This window comes from Gymnoscopelus microlampas (assembly GCF_963454915.1).
Source record: "Gymnoscopelus microlampas genome assembly, chromosome: 11".
Classification (NCBI taxonomy): domain Eukaryota; kingdom Metazoa; phylum Chordata; class Actinopteri; order Myctophiformes; family Myctophidae; genus Gymnoscopelus; species Gymnoscopelus microlampas.
Window position 1 is genome coordinate 12,508,965 of NC_139948.1, and position 25,160 is coordinate 12,534,124.

At 41.3% G+C, this 25,160-nt stretch overlaps 1 protein-coding gene across 3 annotated transcripts in view; it reads left to right on the forward strand.

Annotated features, from left to right (window-relative positions):
- Positions 1-866: 866 nt before the first annotated feature.
- LOC311056019 (uncharacterized protein) overlaps positions 867-25,160 on the forward strand; it is a 61,543-nt gene continuing 37,249 nt past the window's right edge. For all 3 annotated transcript variants that reach the window (XM_084072360.1, XM_084072359.1, XM_084072361.1), the window contains exon 1: positions 867-1,008. The gene's annotated coding sequence lies outside the window, so the exon portion shown is untranslated. The remainder of the gene's footprint in view (positions 1,009-25,160) is intronic.

Sequence of the window (25,160 nt, forward strand, 5' to 3'; positions counted from 1 at the left end):
CAATGGGTTCCCAGATCATTTATTTAACTACATGACATGTAGGCTAATTGGACGTGTGGCTTATTCCTTTATCATTAGGCTAATGCTTTTGCAGTGGTTGTGATAGTGAAAGTATAGGCCTACAAAAAGGCCTATACAACATGCTAAGTGGCACTGGGACCTGGAAGTGAAAAAATAGGTTTGATGCAAAACCCTTATTTTCCCATTGCTATTCTGAAATATTATGGGAGATTGGTGTAAAAAAAAAAAAAAAAAAAAAAGAAGGGTGCGGGGGGATAAATTGATTGAGAAACTGTTATGTGAACTTATTTAAATACCTAAGGGCAATCTTTAAACAAACGGACACATGAACCATTTTGAACCTGGCGTCCCTATTTTGTGCATAATAGCCTAGGCTAAATTGTAAAACAAAAAAGAAGAAAGAAGAAAAACAACCTCACAATGCATCGAGAACTAATAGCCAGGACTATAGCCTATTTATCATGTATTCATTGTTCGTTATAGAGGTAGACTATATGGTCCATAGCCCTTCGGGTTCTCTCTCGTTTCCCTCTCGGGAAACGAGAGAGAACCCGAAAGGCTATGGACCACTAGAGCTATAGAGGTATAGACCATACCATGGGGGAGTATAACGGGACGGGAACACATGGTAGACATGCAGAGCTCTGGTCTGGTCCTGAAACTTCCACAACTCGTGTGGTCACTCCCACTACGGAATGTGAACTTGGGCAACCCCCCCCCCCCCCCCGCACACGCACACGCACACGCACACACACACACACACACACACACACACACACACACACACACACACACACACACACACACACAGACACACACACACACACAACGCGCGCTGGGAGCCAGGCGGGACATAGCGTTACTCTAAACGCAGAGAAAAGTGAATGTGACAGAGTAAGTAAAAGTCTCGCTCGTTTGGCGATCATCGCCGCTCAGTGCTGCTCGCTGTGGACGTTGGTTCGTGCGTGTTGAAGTTGTGATCAAAAGGTAAGAGGGATCGGTAATGCATTATTATTATTAATGAAACTATTGTTTTGTCTACTTTATTTCACGCGCCGTGCCAGACTGCAAATACCTACCCCTCGTTTGGTCCTGCTGCATGCAGTCCAGTCCGGGAGTCACAAGTATGAGTACATTTACTCAAGTATTGTAGGCTACATAAGTCAACTTTTGAGGCATTTTTACTTTACTGGAGCATTTCCGTTTTTCAGTACTTTTACTTCTACTCCACTACATCTCAGAGGCAAATATTGTAACTTTTACTCTACTACAATTATTGAACAACTTTAGTTCTTAGTTCTTTGTAGATTTTGATTATTATTACAAAACATACAGTTGCCTAACTACTTCAGCCCTATATACATTTCGGCCATTTGAAAATACAGCCGATCTACAAGCTCACAATGCATCACATCCAGATCTGCTATTTTCAAAGGATTTTTATACATTTGAAAACTTGTGAAACGGGACATTCTGCATAATGAGTATGCTTTCTACTTTTTGTACTTTAAGTACATTTTGATACCAATACTTTTGTGCTTTTACTGCAAGTACATTTTGAATTCGGGACTTCTACTTAACAGAGTGCATCTACATTGCAGTATTGATACTTTTACTTGCTGCCATGCTGCCTTGGTTTATTCTGTGATCAGAAAGTCTTGCTTGTGTTGCTGATGAAATGCTTTTGAGCTGACACAACAATATGTGTAGGGCAGGGGTCTTCAACAGGGGGTCCGGGACCCCTAGGGGGTCCTAAGAGCTACTTCAGGGGCCGGGGTCAGCCAAATCTTTTTTTTTCTTTTTACATTAACCACTAGAACCCTAGCATCCCTATTCTGAGGAGAACTTTAGCCAAAACATAGCAGATCTACAAGCTCACAACGCCTCGTGCTGTGAGCTTGTAGATCTGCTATTTTTGTCAAAGAGGTAATAGGTGTAGAGGACATAATAAGAGCAGAGCAAGTGAAGAAAAAAAGTTGAATCTGAAACACATTTTTTTATAATTTAGGGGGACCCTGCTTCATATCTCTCTCTCTCACCTAGGGGGTCCTTGGCCTGAAAAACATTGAAGACCCCTGGTTGCATAGCGTTTAGAATAAAAGACAGCTTATAGGCTATACATCCCAATTAACTCTAAAGTTGTTAAGGCTTATCTAGATCAGTGGTTCTCAACCTTTCCAGGCTGTGACCCCCCCCAAAATAATCATATTTCAGCTGGGGACCCCCCAAAATAATCATATTTCAACTTCAACTGGGGACCCCCCCAAAATAATCATATTTCAACTGGGGACCCCCCCAAAATAATCATATTTCAACTGGGGACCCCCCAAAATAATCATATTTCAACTGGGGACCCCCCACCCTGACAAGCACTTGGAATGTAAGAGTTGAGGTATTACATTTTGTTTGACTCGGTCCCACAGATAAATATTGAGAAAATAGCAGATCTACAAGCTTACAACGCGTTCTGAGCTTGTAGATCGGCTATTTTTGTTCTTATATTATTTGACAATTTGGCCGATGTTTGTATAGTACAGTTTGTTGTTTACTTTTGACGCAGTAATGGTATTATTCCTTCTTTTTTCTTGAGGTATTAAAAAGGTCTTAAAAGTCCTTAAATTGTCACTTCACTGTCATCTGGGGACCCCCCAAAATCGACCCACAGGTTGAGAACCACTGATCTAGATATAGGTCTACTCTTTGTGCTTCCAAAATTATGATAATATGCATCATTTACATTTTTAAAGCCTCTGTAGCCTGACTGAAAATCAGACATGTAAACCATGATCCTTTTTCTGCTTATCTTTTCTTTTGTCCTTTTCTTTTAATAGTGAACAATAGCCAAGTCAGATAATACAATGTTATCCAGTTGGCTGCAGCTATAGCCTATTGTATATGCATAAAGACATTGACCATAATATTTCAGTGCCTATGCTGGAATCTGTGTGAGCAAAAACAGTACAGGCCATATAATTGCTTTTGAATGGAAGACAAGAATGTGGCTGGTGCTGCAGTGGTGGTAAGTACATGTACTCAAGTACTGTACTTCAGTACAATTTTTAGATATTTGTACTTTACTTGAGTATTTCCAATTTCCGATACTGTTACTTCTGCTCCACTACTCAGAGGCAAATATTGTACTTTTACTCCACTACAATTATTTGAAAACTTTAGTTACTAGTTACTTTGTGAAACATTCATTAACCACTTCAGCCGTGGCTATTCTACATGGCGGTATTGATACTTTTACTTAAGTAAAACATGTGAGTACTTCTTCCATCACTGGGGTGCTGCTAAAACGGCTCTAAAAATGTCTCTAAAAAAAAAAACATCTCAGTAAACAACCTGCCATGCATGGGGTTGATTCAACAGCTATAGCATCCTACTACACTAGTAGTAGTAGTAGTGGGCAGCTCGTTAACAAGCAGCCCTGGTCAATGAGAGAAGACACAGAGCTCTAATGCGGCCCAACTGTCACCGGTGACAAATGGCCTGTGGGACATTTCTGTCTGCCGGCCAAAGGCACAAGGATCCAATTTAGTCCCGCGTTTGCTGTTATTAAGTGTCGTGGCTGCATTCCAGCTACTGCCACAAACATTTCAGCAGGAGTGTACCAGCGATGCCATGTCTGCTTGCTCATTACAAGCGACTTTATTGGGCTTGTTTTTTTTCTGTATAGTTGCTTGTAAATATTGGTGGTTTGCGGGTTGCTGTTGTTTGGGCTTGTTTCTAAAGTGCAGTCGCTTATTTGGGCTTGCTTCCTAATGTTGTATAAACCAGTGGTTCTCAAACATTTTCATGTCAAGGACCCCCCCCCCCTCTAAAAAGATGTTGTGCCAGGGACCCCCATACCAGATTTGCGTTGTTAAAATGTTTAAATAAATATTCAAAATGTTTCACTTCTTTTTCAAGATTTTCTTTTGAAAATAGTAGATCTTGAAGCTCACAACAGCTCGTAGATCAGCTATTTTCAAATATCCAATGTTTAAAGTGCTCATGTGGCCTACATGGTCGCTTCTTTCGGGCTTGTTTTCGTCGACCTCGTTGCTTATTTATCTCGCAAAATCTGGCAACTAGTGGTTACTGCAACCCTGTTGGTCTCAGCACCCTTTATCTCCGCAGACTGGCTGTTATAGGCTGCAACTCTAATTCTCCAACGATAAAGCACTAATGTCTTCCGTCGAGTGTTAATCTAGCTGTCTGTTGGGTGTTAATTTGAGAGTGCCCAAAATATGTGTCTATGTGGGAAGAAGAGTTACAGAAGGGAAAGCATTTCAAATGTCTGCGACTCCAGTCCTGCATGCCTCTGGCTCTGCTGACTCAAGTTTGCACCCAGCTATAATTTTTTACGTTAACCCATTAAGACTAGGAGACGCATCTGTGTCTTGTAGATCTGCTATTTTTGAAAAATCGTGAAAATGTGTGCAAATCTTTGAATATAATATATATTGTTTTTTAAAGCGAACATTTTTAACTCAAATCTTTAATTCTGGGGGATCCCTGGAACAACATATTTTGAGGGCCAAATACATTGAGGAAGAAGTTATATGGCTGCTTATGTCTAGCCTTTATATTATACCATCACTTATAATACTTCTACAATACATTATGATGTTTGATAGCTTGTAAGAGCCTAGATGTCTCCACTAGGCCTAGTAGCTATTGTTTTGGTACAGCCTATCTTGTTATGGTTCAGTTTGCCCTTCAGGCAGCTACAGTATAACTATAATCTCTGCTCTGTGCCACTGACATGAGTGGTAATGTACTTCTGACCATGATATCATGTACATAAAGCATAACCACCTCCCCCTAGAATATTGTCTCGACTCCTATGTGCCTTATCGATTGCTGATTGATCCACGACAACATGAAAAAAGCTTGAGGACCGCTAATATGATAGCAACATAAATGTTTTTAAAAAAACTGTTAGGATTTAGAAGACATTTGTAGTATCCTCAGATGCAAAGATTTGAGTTAAAATGTTCGCTTAAAAATATATATATATTCAAAGATTCTCACACATTTTCAAAAAAAATGCCAAATAAATCTAAAATGACACAGATGTGTTCCCGGTCATAATGGATTAAAGAAGACTCTTTTACTGGATTACATGTTTCATTAATCTAAAAGCATTCGGCTTCAGATGAGCCAGAACTTTGGCAGTTGATTGCAGAGCTTTCATCTGGCAAAAAAAAAGGCCGTACAAAAGCAGAGAGATTCTTGGCAAGAGAACGGTTCTTGGATCGATTTAGGGCCACGTTTAGAATCCAATAGAGTGAAAGGGGACTTGGAAGATTTCTCAGAACTAACAATACAGAGGTCCAACGCTCTGCTCTACACGATAATAAAAGTCATATAAAATGGATGTTTTATGTGTGACTGACACGTCTCTGGGGTTTTTGGACAGCTGGGCTGGTCCTATAAAGTCCTGCATTGCTAATATAACACTCTGTTGTCAGTCCAAACGCTACACGCTGCTTACAGTAATTATGTCGGAGGGATTATGAGGATATAAGCTGTGTGTAATATACTGAGCCGAATGGCATTTGTGAGGACGTGACTGTGTTATTTAATAAACAACCTCAAGTGAAATATATCAGTGAAACGGCATTTTCAAACAGCTGATTTAGCAGTGTTTGCCTGTGTGACGGAATAGCCGTGCCTGAAGCTCATGGCCCCTGATATGTCCGCATGACCAAGGGGTGATTCCCTCTCTCCTATTATGTTTTTTGGAGACCCCGGGTTCAAATCTTGCAGTGGTTCTCTCGCAGGGGTCCTTGAGGGGATTCCAGAGGGGTCCCCAGCCAAATTATTGATAGTTAGGAACCAAATGGACCCTGTCCCTAAGTCTGTAACTCTGAGAGTGTACAAATGGAACCAAATGGACCCTTACGGGTCCATTTGGTTTCATTTGTACACTCTCAGAGTTAAATGAACACGGTGTAGATTGGGGGTCCAGAGATAAGGAAATGGGGGTCCCTGGGCCTTATGCATAATCAAACGGGGGGTCTTGAAATGAAAAAAGGTTGAGAAGAATCACTGCTAGTAGAGCCACACTGTCAAAATGTTCTCTTATGGGGGGTCCCTGGCAATGTTTTTCATATGGGGGTCCACAGGCTGTTAATATGGGGGTCCTTGACGTGAAACAGTTTGAGAAACACTGGTTTACAGTTTACAAGTGTGTGCACTGAGTTGCATCATCATCATCATCATCATCAGTTACACTGATGAAGGTCGAATGGATGTAAAGGTGCTGTACGCAGTTTTGTGGGAGTTACTTGAATAATAATGTAATCTTAGACATATTACTTTACTAAGTAATTAAGTGACATTACATTATCGGGATGGCTGTGGCTCAGGAGGTCACTGTTTCCCAAACTGGGGGTCCCCAATTTATTTTGGGGGGTCCCCAGATGATTAGCTTAATGTGCAACATTGTTTTCTCACTCAACAGTAAACAAACCAACATACAGTATAAGTGTATACAGGGTATCTGCACATTTGTAAAGTCACAATTTAATGACTTTTAAGACCTTTTTAATACCAAATTGTCAAATATTACATAAGAAATAGGCAAACGTTGTGAAAATAGCAGATCTACAAGCTCACAAGGCTTGTGTGGCTTTGTGAGGCTATTTTTTCACAATATTTATCTATGGAACCGAGTCAAACTAAATGGTGGGGGGTCCCCAGTTCAAATATGACTATTTTGGGGGTATGGGGGTAAGTAAAACGGTAATAGCTGCCTCTGAGATGTAGTGGAGTAGAAGTAAAAGTACAGGAAATTGGAAATACTCTGGGTAAAAGTAAAGTAAAAATACCTCAAAATTGTACCTAAGTACATGTACTTAGTTACTTTACACCACTGAGAGAGAAGGAGAGGAGGGCAGGGTGTAATATCATGCGACGCTCAGTCTGCCAACGTTACGAGCATCTAGAAGGGCGCCAGAGGCTCTCAATAAGACACCCACATGCTGAGGTAAAGGGCCTCATTACGGAGAGCGTCTCACCGGGTGGGTGTCAGACAGTGCCGGAAAGTACATTTACTCAAGTAGGCTACTGTACTTAAGTACAATTTTGAGGTCATCTTTTATTACTAAATAAAAAGTAATTCCATTTATCAATACTTCTACTTGTACTCCACTTACATCTCAGAGTCATATTATATACCTTTTTTTTTTTTTACTCCGCTACAATTATTAGATAACTTTAGCTACAAGTCACTTTGCAATACATACCCGTTTTATAATGAATCGATTCAGAAACAGCAGGTCTACAAGCTCACAATGCATCGTGACGCAGTGAGCTTGTAGATCTGCTGTTTTTTAAAGAAGTTTGGAAAAACTATGAAGACATTTTTTATTGTTCACTTGTGTACTTTTTAAGAACATTTTGATGGCAGCACTTTTGCACGTTTACTCAAGTAAAACAGGACATTTACTCGTAACAGACTATTATGGACTATTATATTGCGGTATACAGTATAGGTACAGATTTAGGTAGGTAGTACTGGTATTACTTTTTACCCTTCCTCCACTGGTGTTTGGAGGAAGGGAGGCAGGAAGAAGAGAGAGAGAGAGTGAGAGAGAGAGATGAAGGGACATGTCTTTGGACTGCTGCATCTGGAGTGAATCTGGAAGCGTTGTCCCTGCTGTGTGAGGCGTTTCCGCCGCCCGGTTCAAAGCATAGCTATCACAGAGGAGAGGAGCTATCTCACAGGCATTGCAAGAATGCATGCATGCTGTATGAAGATACAGGGCAGCGCATACTAAAAGCCCTGACAGATGTATAGGTCTGGCTCATATACTGTATCGGCAATTATTTGACTATTTCTTTGATGATGATGGCGGTGTAGGAGTTAGTTATGCAACCGATGTGTCTGGATTTGAACCCATTCAAACCGGGAACGCGTCTCTCTCATTTTTTGATTTCTTTGAGCTATTCAAAAAATAGCACATCTACAAGCTCATAGCGCGGCACCGAGTGCTTGTAGATCTGCTATTTTTTTTTTAAATCGTGGAAAATCGTGGGTCTTTGAATATATATATTTATATATATATATATATATATATATATATATATATATATATTTGAAGCGAACATTTGTTACTCAAATCTTTGCTTCTGGGGATTCTACAAATGTCTTCTAAATCCTAATAGTTTTTTGAAAAAACGTATGTTGCTATAATATCAGTGGTTCTCAAAAATGATATGTATTTGGCCGTGAACCCCCCATCTCAAAATATTTTGTTTCAGGGACCCCCAGAAGTTGTAACAGAGTTCACTTTAAAAATATATATTCTAAGATTAGCACGAATTTTCATGATTAAAAAAAAATTGCAGATCTACAAGCTCGTAGCACGGCACTCGGTGCTGCGCTATGAGCTTGTAGATCTGCTATTTTTGAATAGCCAAAGAAATCTTAAAATGACACACCAATGCATTCCCGGGTCTTAAAGGGCTAAACGCTTTCCACCTGGTGTCCCTATATTGGGCGTGTCATCGTAGGTCACGTCATTATAAATATTTCCTGATTCTTTCTAAAATGACAGATCTACAAGCTGTGAGCTTGTCGATTTCCCAAGCTGTGATTTTATAAAAAAATAAAAATGTGAAAATAGCCGATCTACAAGCTCACAATGCATCGCATTGTGAGCTTGTAGATCGGCTATTTTCAAAGGATTTGTATACATTTTATACATTTGAAACTTGTGAAATGGGACATTCTGCATAATGAGTACTTTCTACTTTTGATACTTTAAGTACATTTTGATACCAACACTTTTGTACTTTTACTCAAGTAAATTTTGAATTCCGGACTTTTACGTGTAACAGAGTATTTCCACATTGCAGTATTGATACTTTTATTTAAGTAAAAAAAAAAATAGTACTTTTCCCACCACTGTACCTGCCATGCCAACACGGCATGACTGAATGGCTGATGCCCTTTGTGTCTGGCAAGGATGTTTTTTTGAACGTCAGAGAGCTCAGCTCAGTGGAAAATGTGCTGCAGAGAGATGGGGGGTGGAGGAAGCTACTTGAGCAACGTTTGATTTGCCATTTGTGTGTCGTGTGCCCCGGGCCGCCGCGCTCTCTCTCCGACAGCTGTTCTCCGATATACTGCAGGAATTCACTTGCTCTGCAAAATAGGCTACATGCTACGGTCTGTGGAGTGTGGATAATGCCTTTTTAATTTGTAGATTTTATGGTTTTGACGAAACTCCGTCCTCCGTCTCCGCGACTGTGCATGGACCAAATACGTGATGCAATCCTCACCGTTCACCCATTAAGACCATTAAGTTTCGATCCTACGATGCCTTCTAAATCAGTTAGTTCTCGCACTTTCAAGATGTTTCAATAATGTTCAAAAATAGCCGATGTACACACATTTTCATAATGGTTTATTTGTTTATTCGCTACAAGCTTGTAGATCTGCTATTTTAGAAAAATCGTGAATTTGAATATATACATTTTTTTTTTTTTAAGTGAATACTTTTAACTCAAGTCTTTGCTTCTGGAGGTCCCTGGAAACAAAATATTTTTGAGATGTGGGGGTCCGCACTCCGCAGCCAAATACATATCATTTTTTTGGGGGGGGGGGGTTCTTGACATGAAAAAGTTTGAGAACCACTGCAGCGGTACGGCACTTTTCTTGACAAGTGCATTTTATAAATAGATCTGATTTCATTCCAGGCTGTGGAATAATTGAAGTCGTCCTGTTTGCAACTCGAGAGGGGGGGCGTCGACTCAATTATCACCTCCTCTCTCTCTCTCTCTCTCTCTGCAGCCATCCTCTCCTCTCCACTGTTCACGTGATAGTTCAGAAGCAGATGCTCTCTCTCTCTCTCTCTCTCTCTCTCTCTCTCTCTCTGCTGGTGATGGATAAGGCTCTATGCACAGCAGCCATATTGGAAAGAAACTGGGCCTATTCTTACTTCCTTCAAAGGTGTTACCAATGATACTAATGAAGGCTCTGTTCCATTCTGGTCAGGGTGCTGATATTGTGCATGTTGGCTCAAGTCACTAGACACACTCCATTTTGGTTTCCAAATGGCCCCTTATGGTGTGTAACTCTGAGAGTGTACAAATGGAACCAAATGGACGCGTAAGGGTCCATTTGGTTCCATTTGTACACTCTCAGAGTTATGGGGGTCCTTGAAAACAAGACAACCACTATGCCACACTAAATGGAACACAGCCTTAATTAGTATTATTGGTAACACCTGTGAATTAATTCCCAATATGGCTGCTGTGCATAGAGCCTATTCGGTTCATGTTGGGTTGGATTTGCTGGGGACTTTGCCTCTGCTTTTGATATCCCCACACTGTTCATTCATTGAGTTTTTGGCCCGGTGATATGCTTTTATCCGTGCTTCTGGTCAGACCGAATTAGATACAGTACATGAATCAGAATGTGTCTGATATGTTTGCTATTTATGTTTGATAATAATATTATATTTAACAATTTAATTGAACATTTACATTATATTAACCGCTGGTGTCTCTATTTTGGGAAAATGTAAAAAAAAATCCAAATTTATCCATACATCTCTCAATTTTTTCCGTATTTGTTGTAGGAAAGACCTCTATTATTATTATTATTGTTATTTTTTTTAAAACAAATCGAACCTTGGGTTTGTACATCTTTCTCCTTCCTTCGCTCCACGCTCACTGCCCCTGTTCCTTCTCTGTCTTAACTAGAAAGGTTTGTGTGTGTGTGTGTGTGTGTGTGTGTGTGTGTGTGTGTGTGTGTGTGTGTGTGTGTGTGTGTGTGTGTGTGTGTGTGTGTGTGTGTGTGTGTGTGTGTGTGTGTGTGTGTGTGTGTGTGTGTCAGCGGGCTGAACGGGAGACCGACAGAACGTATTGGTGCCTGCAGGACACGGTGAGCTGGTGAATCAGCTCTGTGTCATGATGGACAGACACCATTAAACACATAACAACCTCACCCCCCCCACCCCCTCTCTCCTCAGACAAATTAGAAGGCCAGGCCACCACCACCGCTATAGTGTCATCATCACAGACAAAGGAATTATATGACCTGCTATCTCTCTCAGACACTCCCCTCTCTCAATCTCTCTCTCCCTCTCTCTCAATCTCTACTGCCTCTCTCCTCTCCCTCTGTTTATCTCTCTCTCTCTCTCTCTCTGTGTCTCTCTTCCCCCCATCTCTCTCTCTCTCTATCAGTGTTGCCAGATTTTGCGGGATAAATAAGCAACCAGGTCTAGGCCACATGAGCACTTTAGACCTATATACATCGGATATTTGAAAATAGCTGATCTACAAGCTCACTATTTGTGAGCTTGTAGATCTGCTATTTTCAATAGAATCTTGAAAAAAAACAAAAAAACATTTTGAATATTTTTGTAAACATGTTAACAACGCAAATCCGGTACAGGGGTCACAAAATACTTGGCGAATCCGCGGACAAATGTACAGGTACATCCAAGGGGGTCCTTGACATGAAAATGTTTGAGAACAACTGTTTCAATCAATCACTGTTTCATTAGGAAGCCAGCACAAAATAACCAACTACACTTTAAAAACAAGCCCAAAAAACCCAAAACCCGCAAGTTCGCAACTACCAATAAAATATTTACAAGTGACTTCACAGAAAAAACAAGCTGAAGGTCGCTTATAATAAGCAGACAGGGCAACACTGCTGTCCATTCTTTTTACATGATTAATTGATGAGTTGCCCTGCCCCACAGACCCATTACCGTCTCATCATGTGACCCGGTCAGAAGGGAGGGGGGGGGGGGGGGGGGGGTTATGGTCAGAGTGGGGGGGCGGTAGGTGGGGTCATAATAAATCACCATTTACCGGAGCATTCACCAACACCTATATGAAGTGTGCTGCCTCCACCCTGCACATTACGTCACGTGTGACAAACATTATATCAGTGAATTATGGAGGCATTCTCTTCTTGGCCGCCTAGCTGGGATCGTTGTGTATACTGAGGTTCGGCATCCTAGATTGAGTGTTTAGGCCACTGTGTTTAGGGGATTATGAAGATAAAAAAAGGTGAATATATGTTTTTTTCAATTACCCTAGATAGGAAAATAATATCAAAAATCATTTCACGATATCAGAGCAGTCCATGTGCCTTTCTTTGAAATATGCTACTGCTATCATCCATGAGTATCTGAGGAGTTATCCTGCATTTAATGTGCGAAATCCCTGTCCGTCCGACTGTCTGTGTGTCCGTCCCGTGTGTCTGTAGTTCACGTATCTCGAGAGCCGTCCCACCGACCGACTTCACACCCGACGCACGTCGCCAACGGCATCGAGTCGGTCGGATACCAGAATCACGATCCAACCCATACGCTCCTATATAGGCATATATGGAGATGTTATGTCCAGAGCCACCGATCCCACCGCAATGCCCATATGTGGTACCTCGGCAATATAGTTTGAAGTCTGAAGTCTATCGGTCGGGCGGTTCTCGAGATGCGCAGATACACTCACTCACACAGAGATTTTGTGAATTTATAGGATATTTACACATGATTTAACATGATTTGTATTATTTTCATGTTATTTGTCAGTGGTGTAAAGTAACTAAGTACATCAACTCAAGTACTGTACTTAAGTAAACTTTTGAGGATTTTTTACTTTACTGGAGTATTTCCCATTTTCAATACTTTTACTTCTACTCCACTACATCTCAGAAGCAAATATTGTACTTTTACTATTTACTTACTTAATTACTTACTTTGCTTTATTACTAATTACTACAAAACGTACATTAACCACTTCAGCCCTTTATATATTTTGTCCATTTGAAAATAGCAGATCTGCAAGCTCACAATGCGTCGCAATGCGACGCATTGTGAGCTTGTAGGTCGGCTATTTTCAAAAGATTTTTATACATTTTGAACTTGTGAAATGGGACATTCTGCATAATGAGTACATTTACCTTTGTACTTTAAGTACATTTTTATACCTATACTTTTGCACTTTTACTCAAGTAAATTTTGAATTCCGGACTTTTACTTGTAATAGAGAATTTCTACATTGCAGTATTGATACTGTTACATATGTAAAATATTTGAGTACTTTTCCCACCACTGTTATTTGTTCAAATTCATTTCAGTGACAGTGATTTTTGAGGACACAACCACATTTAGGCTAGAGCTGTTCTGACTCCACTTCTCACTCCAACTGGATGTCCCTGATGACTTGTCCTCAGTCCACTGTGGGTTACGCTTTATTGCATCTAGCCATTCATGTTTTAACACCGCAAAATCCTCAGTATTAATTGAATCGACGGGGTCCTCTCTGATTAAATTGACACTGAGAATTGGACTGTGAATGAACTTGCATCCAAGTGCATGTGCATATGAATCTAGCCTAGGAACAGAGGGCTATTTAAAGAAACCATGCATATGCCATCTTCTTCTTTTTATTTTTTTCAATGACAGAATCCATTTCTGCTCCATTTCTATGTTTCCTGATTAAAGAGGAATTTTGAAAACACCAGTAAACTGAGAGTATTGTGCTGACAGGAAATACCCCAGTTAGTGGTATTAAAGGTCAGCATCCTGTACTGTACCGTACCGTAAAGTCTCAGTCATGGAAAAACAAATCACATTGTGAATGTTGATATCATTTAGAAATTGATTGATTGATTGATTACTTATTTAGTCAAAAATCTAAACAGCACGAGGTACAGTCAGTCAGACATTTAGGCTAAAAGGATAACACAAAAAAAGTCAACGTAAAAATAACACAATAATACATGTCATCACAAATACCAAAACACTGTTCAAAGGAGGAAAATTAATGGGAAATTGCATTTAGCTCCTGATAGATGGTTTTTCAGGTCAGTTTTGAAAGAAACCAGGGATGTACATTCTAATGTCTGTCTGTCTGTCTGTCTGTCCGTCCGTCTAAACTACTTCCAAACTGTCATTAGTTAACAAATTAAGGAGTCAATTAAGGACTCTTTGACAGTTGAGTCAACATTTGGTTAAAGCCTATAATTCCCCTCTGGTTGGAGTCCACACATCGTCAAGTGAAATGCTCTGGCGCTCACCCACTGACAGTGTACCGGAGGCTGACTGCATTTCATTAGTGTCCTATAACCCACAAAATTACCCTGGGCGCCGTTCCACTAGCCATGAAATTAGCCTTTTTATTTCATTGTCAATGAAGTCTCTCTCTCTAGAAAGTTTAACTTTGTGTCGCCGCAAATGAGACGTTTGGCTCTTAGCCCCCCCTGTAGCTTTGGAGGGATGAGACGACGTCACACGTATAATAAAAAGAATCCCGACGGCGGTCCAGAATAACCTTGTAAATCCTGTTTTAAGTGCGGCCCCGGCATGATTTCATTGTTATTTCAGTGCACCTGTCCGCCCTCGCTGCAGCCAGTGAGCACATGGAGAGGTTGAACCCCGCTCTGTGGCAGTATATAATCCTTTAACCCATTGAGACCTGAAGCCGATTCTACGTGTCTCCTAAATCTCAATAGTTTTCTGAAAAACGTATGTTTCTATATCAGTGATGCTCAATCTTTTTCACGTCAAGGACCCCCAAAAGTATATGTATTTGGCCGCAGACCCCCATCAAAATATTTTGTTCCAGGGACCCCCAGAAGCAAAGATTTCAGTTAAAAATGTTCGCTTAAAAAATATATATATATTCAAAGATTTGCACACATTTTCACGATTTTTCAAAAATAGCAGATCTACAAGCTCGTAGCGCGGCACTCGGTGCCGCGCTACGAGCTTGTAGATCTGCTATTTTTGAATAGCCCAGTGTAAAATAACGCTTTTTAGCTCAAATCAAAAAATGACACAGTTCCAGGTCTCAATGGGTTAAATACACCATGATCTTATCTACAGTATGAGCTCTCTCCCTCTGCAGAGCTCATGACTGACCCAACCCGGTGACGTAGATTTCTTCCCCGGTCGATAAAGAGAGGCAGAAAGAAACAGATGTTGCAGCTGTGGGAGATATAAAATACAAGGTGTCATGTAGCGCTCACAATAATAAATCGTCGCGCGTCGAAAATAACAGGTCTCTCAGCGTGTCGCGTCACGACGTGTGAGCTCGTTAAGATCTGCTATTTTCAGGCGCGCAAAACATCGGGGTGCAACAAAGTAAATCAGGCTGTGATGAGCGCGATAAGTGGGACTGTTTGTGTCTCGTTGCGTTCGATGCTATGCCGTCAGACGCAAGAAATCAAGAAAAGAAAAAAGCTGGAGAAAAACTCTTTGGCGTGAAGTGAACATCTGCACCTATTTGCGTCGTTTTCTCATCTGGAAAGTCACTTTGAACCCCATATTCTTACAGTTTACAGTTTAGGCATTTATTCATTGACGCTCTTAATCCAGAGCGATTTACAGTAAGCAAGGACACAAGATAATACATCATAATTCATTCCATAGTCTTAAATTCATAGCAAGCCAACAGTGCTAAACCCTTATTAGCACCAAATGAGCGTTTGTCTGTCACAAGGCCAAGAAAGCTCACGTTAGCAAACCATTGTTGTAGGCCAGTGGTTCTCAAACTTTTTTTATTTATTTCAAGGACACCAATAACTCTGATAGTGCAGTGTTTCTCAAACTTTTTCGTGCCAAGGACCCCCCAAATTGATATATATGTGGCCGCGGACCCCCACCTGAAAATATGTTGTGCCAGGGACCCCCAGAAGCAAAGATTTGTGTTAAAAATGTTCTGTGTGGAATTTGCATGTTCTCCCCGTGTCCCCTAGGGTTGGTACCCTCACCAAAAACATGCAGTAATCCTGATCTCTATATTGCCTCCCCCTGGTCAGCCGGGGCGCCTGATGGAGGGGAAAGGAACTCGTTGGAATAGCGTGTTCCTTCCACACGCTACGTCCTACCAGGGAAACTCCCCCCTGTCGGGTGATAAGAAGCGGCTTGCTAGCTCCTCGTGCATTGAAGGAGGCATGAGCTCAGTTCTGGGCTCTCCCTAGGCTGGCAGAGGGAGAGTAGCGCCCAGGATTACATAGGCAAATGGCACTGGGTGAAAAAATGGGTCACAAAATCGTGGGATAAACCTTTTAGTAAAAGAAAAGAAGAAAAAATTCGCCTTTAAAAAAAAAAGATTTAAAGATTTGCACACATTTTCAAGATTTTTCAAAAATAGCAGATCTACAAGCTCATAGCACGCGGTATCTTTCTCTAACTGGTGGTGGGTTGCTGTGGACGTGGGCAACTGGCAGCATGCTCTGCCATCCTGAGTGGCAATGTGTGTGTGTGTGTGTGTGTGTGTGTGTGTGTGTGTGTGTGTGTGTGTGTGTGTGTGTGTGTGTGTGTGTGTGTGTAGTGATAGGAGCAAGTAAATCGTTGAAGTCGGGCAGAATCCTCTTATCTCCATATTTTAACATTTGGTGTTTTTTCGTAAATTAACACGCTACTTGATCATACTACAGCATCTCACGGAAGCATCAAAAGTAGCTGATCCACAAGCTCCAAACAAAGCTTGTACAGTAGATCTGAATCCTGAAAGTGACAGTTTTGTACATGAGGTTTCCACTCGACAGAGACGACATAAGACATTCTTACACTTTTCAGAGGTACTTTTTTAGGGGGGGGGTCATGCTTTTCTCCACGACCCACGCGGAACAAACCACAAATTAAGCATGCTGGGATATATCGTAGGTGTGGTGCGTGTTTGTGTGTGTGTGTGTGTGTGTGTGTGTGTGTGTGTGTGTGTGTGTGTATGCGCGCGGTGTGTGTGCATGTATGTGTGTGTGTGTGTGTGTGTGTGTGTGGGAGGGCAGAACGAGGACACGGGCAGAAGCAGTGTTGCGTAACTGATCATCATATCTATACGTTTGCAGCCATGTGCCATGTGTATAATACTTATACGGTATACTGTGTTCTCAGCCAGTTCTCATGGGTGCGTGTGTGTGTGTATGTGTGTGTGTGTGTGTGTGTGTGTGTGTGTGTGTGTGTGTGTGTGTGTGTGTGTGTAGGCTGCAGCCCAGGGCCCAGCATCACTGAGACAATCGTTTTGAAATAGGATGAAAGACTGTCAGCTCCCACGACGACGATGATGATGATGATGTCTTTAGGGAATCCCCAGTCCTGTAAGGGCACCTTGTCGTGTGACCGTCAAGCTGGAGGCAGTGTTGATTTCGTCGACTATAAAACTTTGACGAAAAATGTTGACTGACGAAAACGAAATAAAAATGAAATATAAACTATGCTACGATGACTAAAACTAAGACTAAATTGACAATTTCGTCAACAAATAAAAACTAGGCTAAAATAGTAGTGGAGAACTAAGAAGAGTCATTTTATGTTTGTTTGCGCTCGAGTGTTGTGCTCTGAAAATAGCAGATCTACAAGCCCTTGTAGATCGGCTATTTTCAGCACACAACCAAGTGTAAAATCAGCCATTACGACGCCATCAAGGCCCGCCAAAATAGAATATAGTCGACTAAATCAACTGTAGATTTAGTCGGCTATAATCTTATATTATGTTATATTGTATTTTTCGACTAAAACTAGACTAAAAGTAAAACATTTCAGATGACTAAAACATGACTAAAACTAAATGGAATTTTATTCGAAAGACTATAACTAAAACGACATCAAAATTTGCTGTCAAAATCAACACTGGCTGGAGGCTTTGGTTTTAACCAGATTAGCGGTTCATGTTTTGTATAGTTTTCTCTGTCGGGGGGAAAAAGGCCCTTATGTCCAAAACGGTTACACCAAGCTTGCACAGCGCTTGGAGCTTGCAGATTTGCTACTTTTGATGATTTCGCGTGACGCTGTAGTACGATCATAGGTCTGTTAAATTACGAAAAAACGCAGAAAGTTAGAACATGGAGTTGAGAGGTTTCTGCCCGACAGCATCGATATAGACGGGGTTGAAAGCAGTGCACAGTTGTCCGCAATAAAACACAACTTGACAAAGGTCAAACACTACACACTCAACGGTGTGTTTGAGTGTCGACTGAAATGTGTGTTTTACTGTCTGTACGGCAGACTAGGCCGGTCGCAATTATTACATAATCGCCTAATCGCAATTATTTGAGATAATCTTATTTATTTTTTGTATAATCGTCATGATCAGATCATTACCATGTTAAAAATGTGTTTTCAAACATTTAAAAAAATAGTTGAAATAGCCGATATGCGAGCTCAAAACATGTCGCATCGCGACACGTTTTGAGCTTGCAGATCTGCTATTTCCACTCGGATAATTCCACTATTAATGTCATTTTAGAAAGTATAAAGTAATTCAATTATGTATGTTATTTGTCGTATCTGCCATGTGCAACTTTTATTTACGAAGCCTAAAAGACAAAAAGAAAGTTCCAATGTTCAATGCCAAAAACACAATAGACAATTAATCGTCAACTTAAATCTGTGATGGTGACAGCCCTACGGCAGACCAGAGCAGTCCAGTAGCGAGGGCCTCGCATCATGGACTATATGTGCCTGACTGAGTGAAGGAGGGAGGGAGAAAATGTGTGTGTGTGTGTGTGTGTGTGTGTGTGTGTGTGGCCTGTAACAGGTGTCTGGTTAAGTTAGGGGCCGAAAAACAGCTGATTGAGAGGTGTAAAGGTCAGAAAGCTTAAAGTGGAGACCAGATTCACCTGCTGAGCCACTGACACACATGCACGCACGCACGCACGCACGCACGCACGCACGCACGCACACGCACACACGCACACGCACACGCACACGCACACGCACTCGCACTCGCACTCGCACTCGCACACACACACTGATTTGCCATTGGCTCAGTGGCAAACGACACGGATGTTTTTACGAGCTTGTAAATGAAAAAGCACATTAATTTGATCGCCGGGTCACTTGTAAATTGAAAAGGACATGGCAGCCCTCTGTTCTTTACGGCATTTTTGCGAGGCACGTCGTAAATACTTTGGACACGTTACAGGAAACATTGATTGTGATTGTTACTGTAGATCAGCTTTGGAGTGTCGGCTGCCTTCCAACCGTCTGCTGAGGCAGAGAGTACTTTTACTTCTACTCCACTACATCTCAGAGGCAAATGTTGTACTTTTACTCCACTACAAATATTGGACAACTTTAGTTACTAGTTACTTTGTAGATTTTGATTATTATTACAACAAATACATTAACCATTCAGCCCTATATACATTTTGGCCATTTGAAAATAGCCAATCTACAAGCTCACAATGCGCATTGTGAGCTCTTTTTTAGGCTATTTTCAAAAGATTTTTATACATTTTATACAATTGAAAACTTGTGAAATGGGACATTCTGCATAATGAGTACTTTCTATTTTTGGTACTTTAAGTACATCTTGATACCAGTACGTCTGTACTTTTACTCAAGTAAATTTTGAATCCTGGACTTTCACCTGAGTATTTCTACATTGCAGTATTGATACTTTTACTTAAGTAAAACATTTGAGTACTTTTTCCACCACTGGTTGTCGGGCAGAAAAATCTCATCTCCATATTCTAACTATTTTGTGTTTTGGACATAATGAGGTTTTTCCACCCGACAGACACAATATCATTGTCGTCGGGCAGAAACCTTTTATCGCCATATTTATTTATTTATCTAAATGAATGCTCTACTACTTCATACAGTACAACAGTGGCGTGCAAAAGTAGCGGAAATAGCTCAAAAGAAGAATGTTGGATTTTTCTGTCCAGCCTGGGGATGGAGTTTGATTGATTGAATTGATTGAATACTTTATTAACAGTTCGCAAAAAGTACAGAGGTACAGTTATACAATATTGCTAAAAGGATGACACAATGTCCCTGGAACAACATATTTTTATGGGGGTCGGCGGCCAAAAAACATAATTTTGGGGGGTCCTTGACAAGAAAAAGTTTGAGCACCACTGATGTAGCAACAATAGTTTTGCCATTTGTTGAGACATTTGACACTTTCAAAATGTAAAAATATATACAAGCTCATAGCACTCGGTGCCGCGCTATGAGCTTGTACATCTGCTATTTTTTTTAGCAGATGTACAAGTCTTTTATAGCCAAAGAAATGTAAAATGAGATTAAATAATGGGTTCATTTAACCCCTTCAACCAGGCAGGATGGCCTCTTGTAAACGTGTACATTACATTACGAATGACTACATGCATTCACTCTGCCTTGCTGCGTGCGATACGCACATAATTGCTTCTGCCTTCTCGTGCATGCAACCAAGTATATACAGTACAGTACAGTACATCTGCCCATTGGGAGCAGCATGCCTCCATGAGCTTTAGAGGCTATACTCATACTGCAACCAGACCACGGCCATGATCTTGATGAGTCCGTCCATTAACTTAGCAACTCATTATCATTGTGCAGCCATTGGACCGAGGTTCATTCGCCACGCCATGCCTGATGGCACAGCAGAAGATGCATGCTGACCTCATGGACATGGACGTGGATGAACATAGTCATTGTATTTTAACACATTCACTTCCAGGTATTGATTCATTGATTAATTAATTCATCCGCCACTGCCAGCGGTTTTACCTTATCTTGAGTCTTTTTGACGATCCACGGAAGAAAAAAAAAATCAACCCGGATGTAAACAAACAATGTCTCTTGAGCTTATCACAATGAGCTTGTATATCTGCAACCTTTTAACACATTGAGTGCCATAAACGGCTATAATCGTTTAAGCATTTTTTTTTCTCACACGGGGCGCTCTAACGCAACTTTGGGATGATCCACTGAGTCTCTAAAATGGAAAGGACGGATGTGGATCCGTGCCAAAAAAACTACCTCCCGTCCACTCCCATTATAACGCCTTGAGAAAAAGCTTCATATATCCATTTCTTTTTACCGTGGTGGAAACAAGCCATTTTCGATGGGCGATCACTCTGCAATGGCGGATCGCGTTAATATATAATATTATTGTTCCAGGCGATAGTGGGGACCCTCCACCATCGTGCACACACCCTTTGTTTACAGTACATCCGCGTCCTCGTCGTGCCGACTACAGCACTAAACATATCAGCGTAAACGGTAAGAATGCCAGCACTAGATGTACCCTGTTTTAATAAACCTCTGGCACTTAATGTGTTGTTAATAGCCAACGCTAAAATCTTAAATGACGCAGATGCTTTCCCGGGTTTTAATTGGTTAAATCCCCTGGAAAGACACAGTAAAGTCTTCAGTGTTCGTTTATCCTTGTGTAAGAGATTGTACAGTAAGTGTACCAAACAGACCTGTAACATTCTCAGAATTAAAGCCGCAATCCGGAACTTATTTCAAAGAATAAAACGTTATTTGAAAATAGCCAATTTACACATGTGTTGTGAGCTTGTAGATCTGCTATTTTCAAAAGATTGTAAAAAGAAATACATTTTACACATATGATAACTTGTCAAATGGGACATTCTGCATAATGAGTACTTTTACTTTTTGGTATTTTAAGTATTATTTCGATGACAACACTTTTGTACCTTTGCTAACGTCAATTTTGAATACCGGACTTTCACTTGTAACCGAGTATTTCTACATTGTGGTATTGCTATTTTTGCAAGTACAACACTGGTACAGTAGATACACACATGGTCTCTTGACCCAGAAATACACTCACACACGTCACGCGCACAGAGAAACCACTCACTGTACATATACTGTAGCAGGTGTGCTGAGTTATGCTGCGGTCGATGCTAGCGTACAGTACATCAATCAGAGCGCTCCAGGAATTTGCCAAGATGTGGGAATTTATTGCACATTCAACATTCCCATACAACCATCATTTCCAAGGGAAAGGCCCCCTCACAACCTCGGCTATTTCCCCACAAATCACTGCGCTTCACTGCGATAAATGGTCCCATAATGAGATCAATCCACACGAAATCGTTCCATAGTCAGCCTCTGAACGTGCACTCTGTGCCTCGTGCTGTCAAAGAACCCAAAATGACCCCGTTTTTACTGAAAAGTGGGAGCCAAACATAGCATGTTTGGTCACAATATTCACAGTAATAACCCTGCCATTACCGATCAATGCATTCATTAAGTGTCTAGGCCTGTCGCAATTATTACATCATTATCTAATCACAATTTTTGCATAATCGTCACAATCGTTTCCATGTTGAAAAATGCTCATACATTTTCAAATATTAAAAAAAGCTGATTTTCCGCTACTTCATTTTTTTTGGCAAAGTATAAAATGATTAAATATGTGCTGTCATTTCTTTGTACATTTAAGTTATTTTTCATATCTGCCCTGTGCAATTTTTGATTACGAAGCCTAATATTTATTCATACGTTCGAGAGAGAGAGAGAGAGAGAGAGAGAGAGAGAGAGAGAGAGAGAGAGAGAGAGAGAGAGAGAGAGAGAGAGAGTGAGAGTGAGAGTGAGAGAGAGAGAGAGAGTTAGAGAGAGAGAGAGAGAGAGAGAGAGAGAGAGAGAGAGAGTGAGAGAGAGAGAGAGAGAGAACCTCTGAGCTAATCCTGATCAGAAGTGAAGCGTGCAGCGGAGTGCGTGCACTGATCTGATGCACATCACGGAGCAAGTATGAGAGAGAGCAAGTGAGAGAGTGAGAGAGCAAATCTTTGAATATATATATTTTTTAACTCCAATCTTTGGGGGGTCCCTGGAACAACTTATTTTGAGATGGGGTCAAAATACAAATTATTTTGTCCTTGACCTGAAAAGGGTTTGTTCTATGGACCCACAGAAGCAAAGATTTGAGTTAAAAATGTAGTTTCAAAATATATATATAATCAAAGTTTTGTACACATTTTCACAATTAAAATCAATAAATAGCAGATCTACAAGCTCATAGCGTGTCGCCTCGCCATGCGTTGTGAGATCTTTAGATCCGAGATCCTATAATGACACGATGGCACAAAATAACGCCAGGTTGAATGTTTGCCCTCTGCTGCCACTCACCATATGCCCCGGACTTTTACTTAAAGTAACAGAGTATAGTAAAGAAAATGGAGTACTTTTTATTACACATTACACATGATCATAACATCATTTATTCTCCTAACCATTTCTAAATAAGTCTTTATACTTTCATCCACTGTCTCCGCCTGTGTGTCGTCAACCTTACATCAGTCCAACACTCGTCATACAGCGCGCGTGCGTGTGCACGTGTGTGTGTGTGTGTGTGTCTGTGTCTATGTGTGTGGGTTCTCAGCTCCTGTCAGATGTAAGAGAGTGGGGCTGCGAGCATAAAAGGCTGTGAACCTCTGCTCTAATTAACAACAAGGAGAGAGAGAGAGAGAGAGAGAGAGAGAGAGAGAGAGAGAGAGAGAGAGAGAGACACTCGGAGCAGAGAAACAAACAGAGCAAACAGCGTCCGTCTGCAGCCGTTCTGTCATCTCCCATTTTGACGCTGATGGGAGCCAACGATAAAAAGGCGAGGCCCGTTGACATCAGGCAACACGCAACGGCCCTGCAATCGCCAAGGTCTGCCTTAAATGCACACCCCCAGTGGACCCCTAGGACGTCGGCTCTCAAAGTGGGGTCCGGGGACCCCCAGGGGTCCTTGGGAGGGGGTTCCAGGGGGTCCCCAGCTAAATGTGTTAATATAGCAACACAATGATTTTGACCACTTTAACCTTTTATTCGTTGGCTATTCAAAAATAGCAGATCTACAAGCTCATACCTGCATTTTTTTGAAAAATCGTGATTTTTTTTTGCAAATCTTTGAATATATATTAGGGTGCATGAAAATATACAATTTTAACCTGCTGATCTGTTAATGTGATAAAAGTGTTCCAATGCATGTTGTTACAACATATGCAAAATATCTTTGCAATACGAGGTGATTTAGAGGTGCAACGGCCATCAGCTTTTATGGCAAAAGGGGGTAACCAGCGTACTATGCATGTTTTTACCTTTTGTTTATTTATTTATTTTAAAAAAAAATCTAATTTAATATTACTGCCATCACCAACACATTGTGCATAATGCACTCTAGCTACAACTTTCATTTCAACATTCAACATAATATATATTTGGTACAAAATACAACTCTAATGCTAACGAAGCACAATGCCGTGAGGCAAAACGACTCCACCCTTTACCTGAAGACAATTGAGGTAATCTACTCTATATTCTTTGTGTTGATGTACCTTTTATTAAGGATATTTTCATATGAGTTGAACTGTTTTGGGAGCTGCCCGGCAGGCACGCTCTACCAAGGAGCAGCAGGAAATGACAGTGAAGTACAAAATGGCGATGTTGGAGAGCGAAAGTGATGAGCATATAGCGATACAGAAGACTGGCACCACAGCCTGCATTCCACCCTACATCCTCAGCCGGCCGAGTCTTGTGTCACTGGCTACACTGACTGTTGAAGATCAGACCGATGCAGCAGGCTGCCTTCGCACGCAAGTTCAGAGTTGGTAAGAGCGGCAATAGGCTCTATTCACAGCATCCATATTATGAAGACATTCACAGGTGTTACCAATGATACTAATGAAGGCTCTGTTCCATTCTGGTCAAACAGAGTCAGGGTGCTGGTATTGTGCATGTTGGCTCACTGGAAACACTCTGTTACACCAGTGGGTCTACAGTTGGGGTCCAGGGGACCATCATGGGCTTCCAAATGGCCCCTTACAGGTGTGTAACTCTGAGAGTGTACAAATAGCTCCATTTGTACACTCTCAGAGTTATGGGGGTCGTGGAAACCACTGTGCTACACTAAATGGAACAGAGCCTTCATTAGTATCATTGGTAACACCTGTGAAGGAAGTGATAATATGGCTGCTGTGCATAGAGCCTATTGTGCAAATATTTCAGCATCCTTCGCGACAGCAGATCGATCGCGCCGCCAAGTGCTGGAGGCTGTCAATGAAGAACCACCACAAGCAGTGGACACCATCTCCCATGTGCACCCTGCACTGGGACAGCAAGTTGACACTGATGTTCAGCAATGTGCGCCAGTTGGAGGAGCGTTTGACAGTGGTGGTTGGAGATGCGGAGCAGCTCAAACTGCTTGGTGTGCCAGCATATACAAAGAGGAAGGACGAGGCGTGCGGAGAGATCGTCGCCCGGCTGACATACAAGCTACTGCAGGACTGGTGCTGTGACGACCAGGTTATCAACATGGTATTTGACACCACTGACTATTATTTTTGAATAATTACCATGTCCCACATAATTCTCTACAACAGCACTTCTTTATGTCTGAGTCATAGTGTAGGGAACTTTGTCAGAGCACCCGTTGTACTCGTCTGG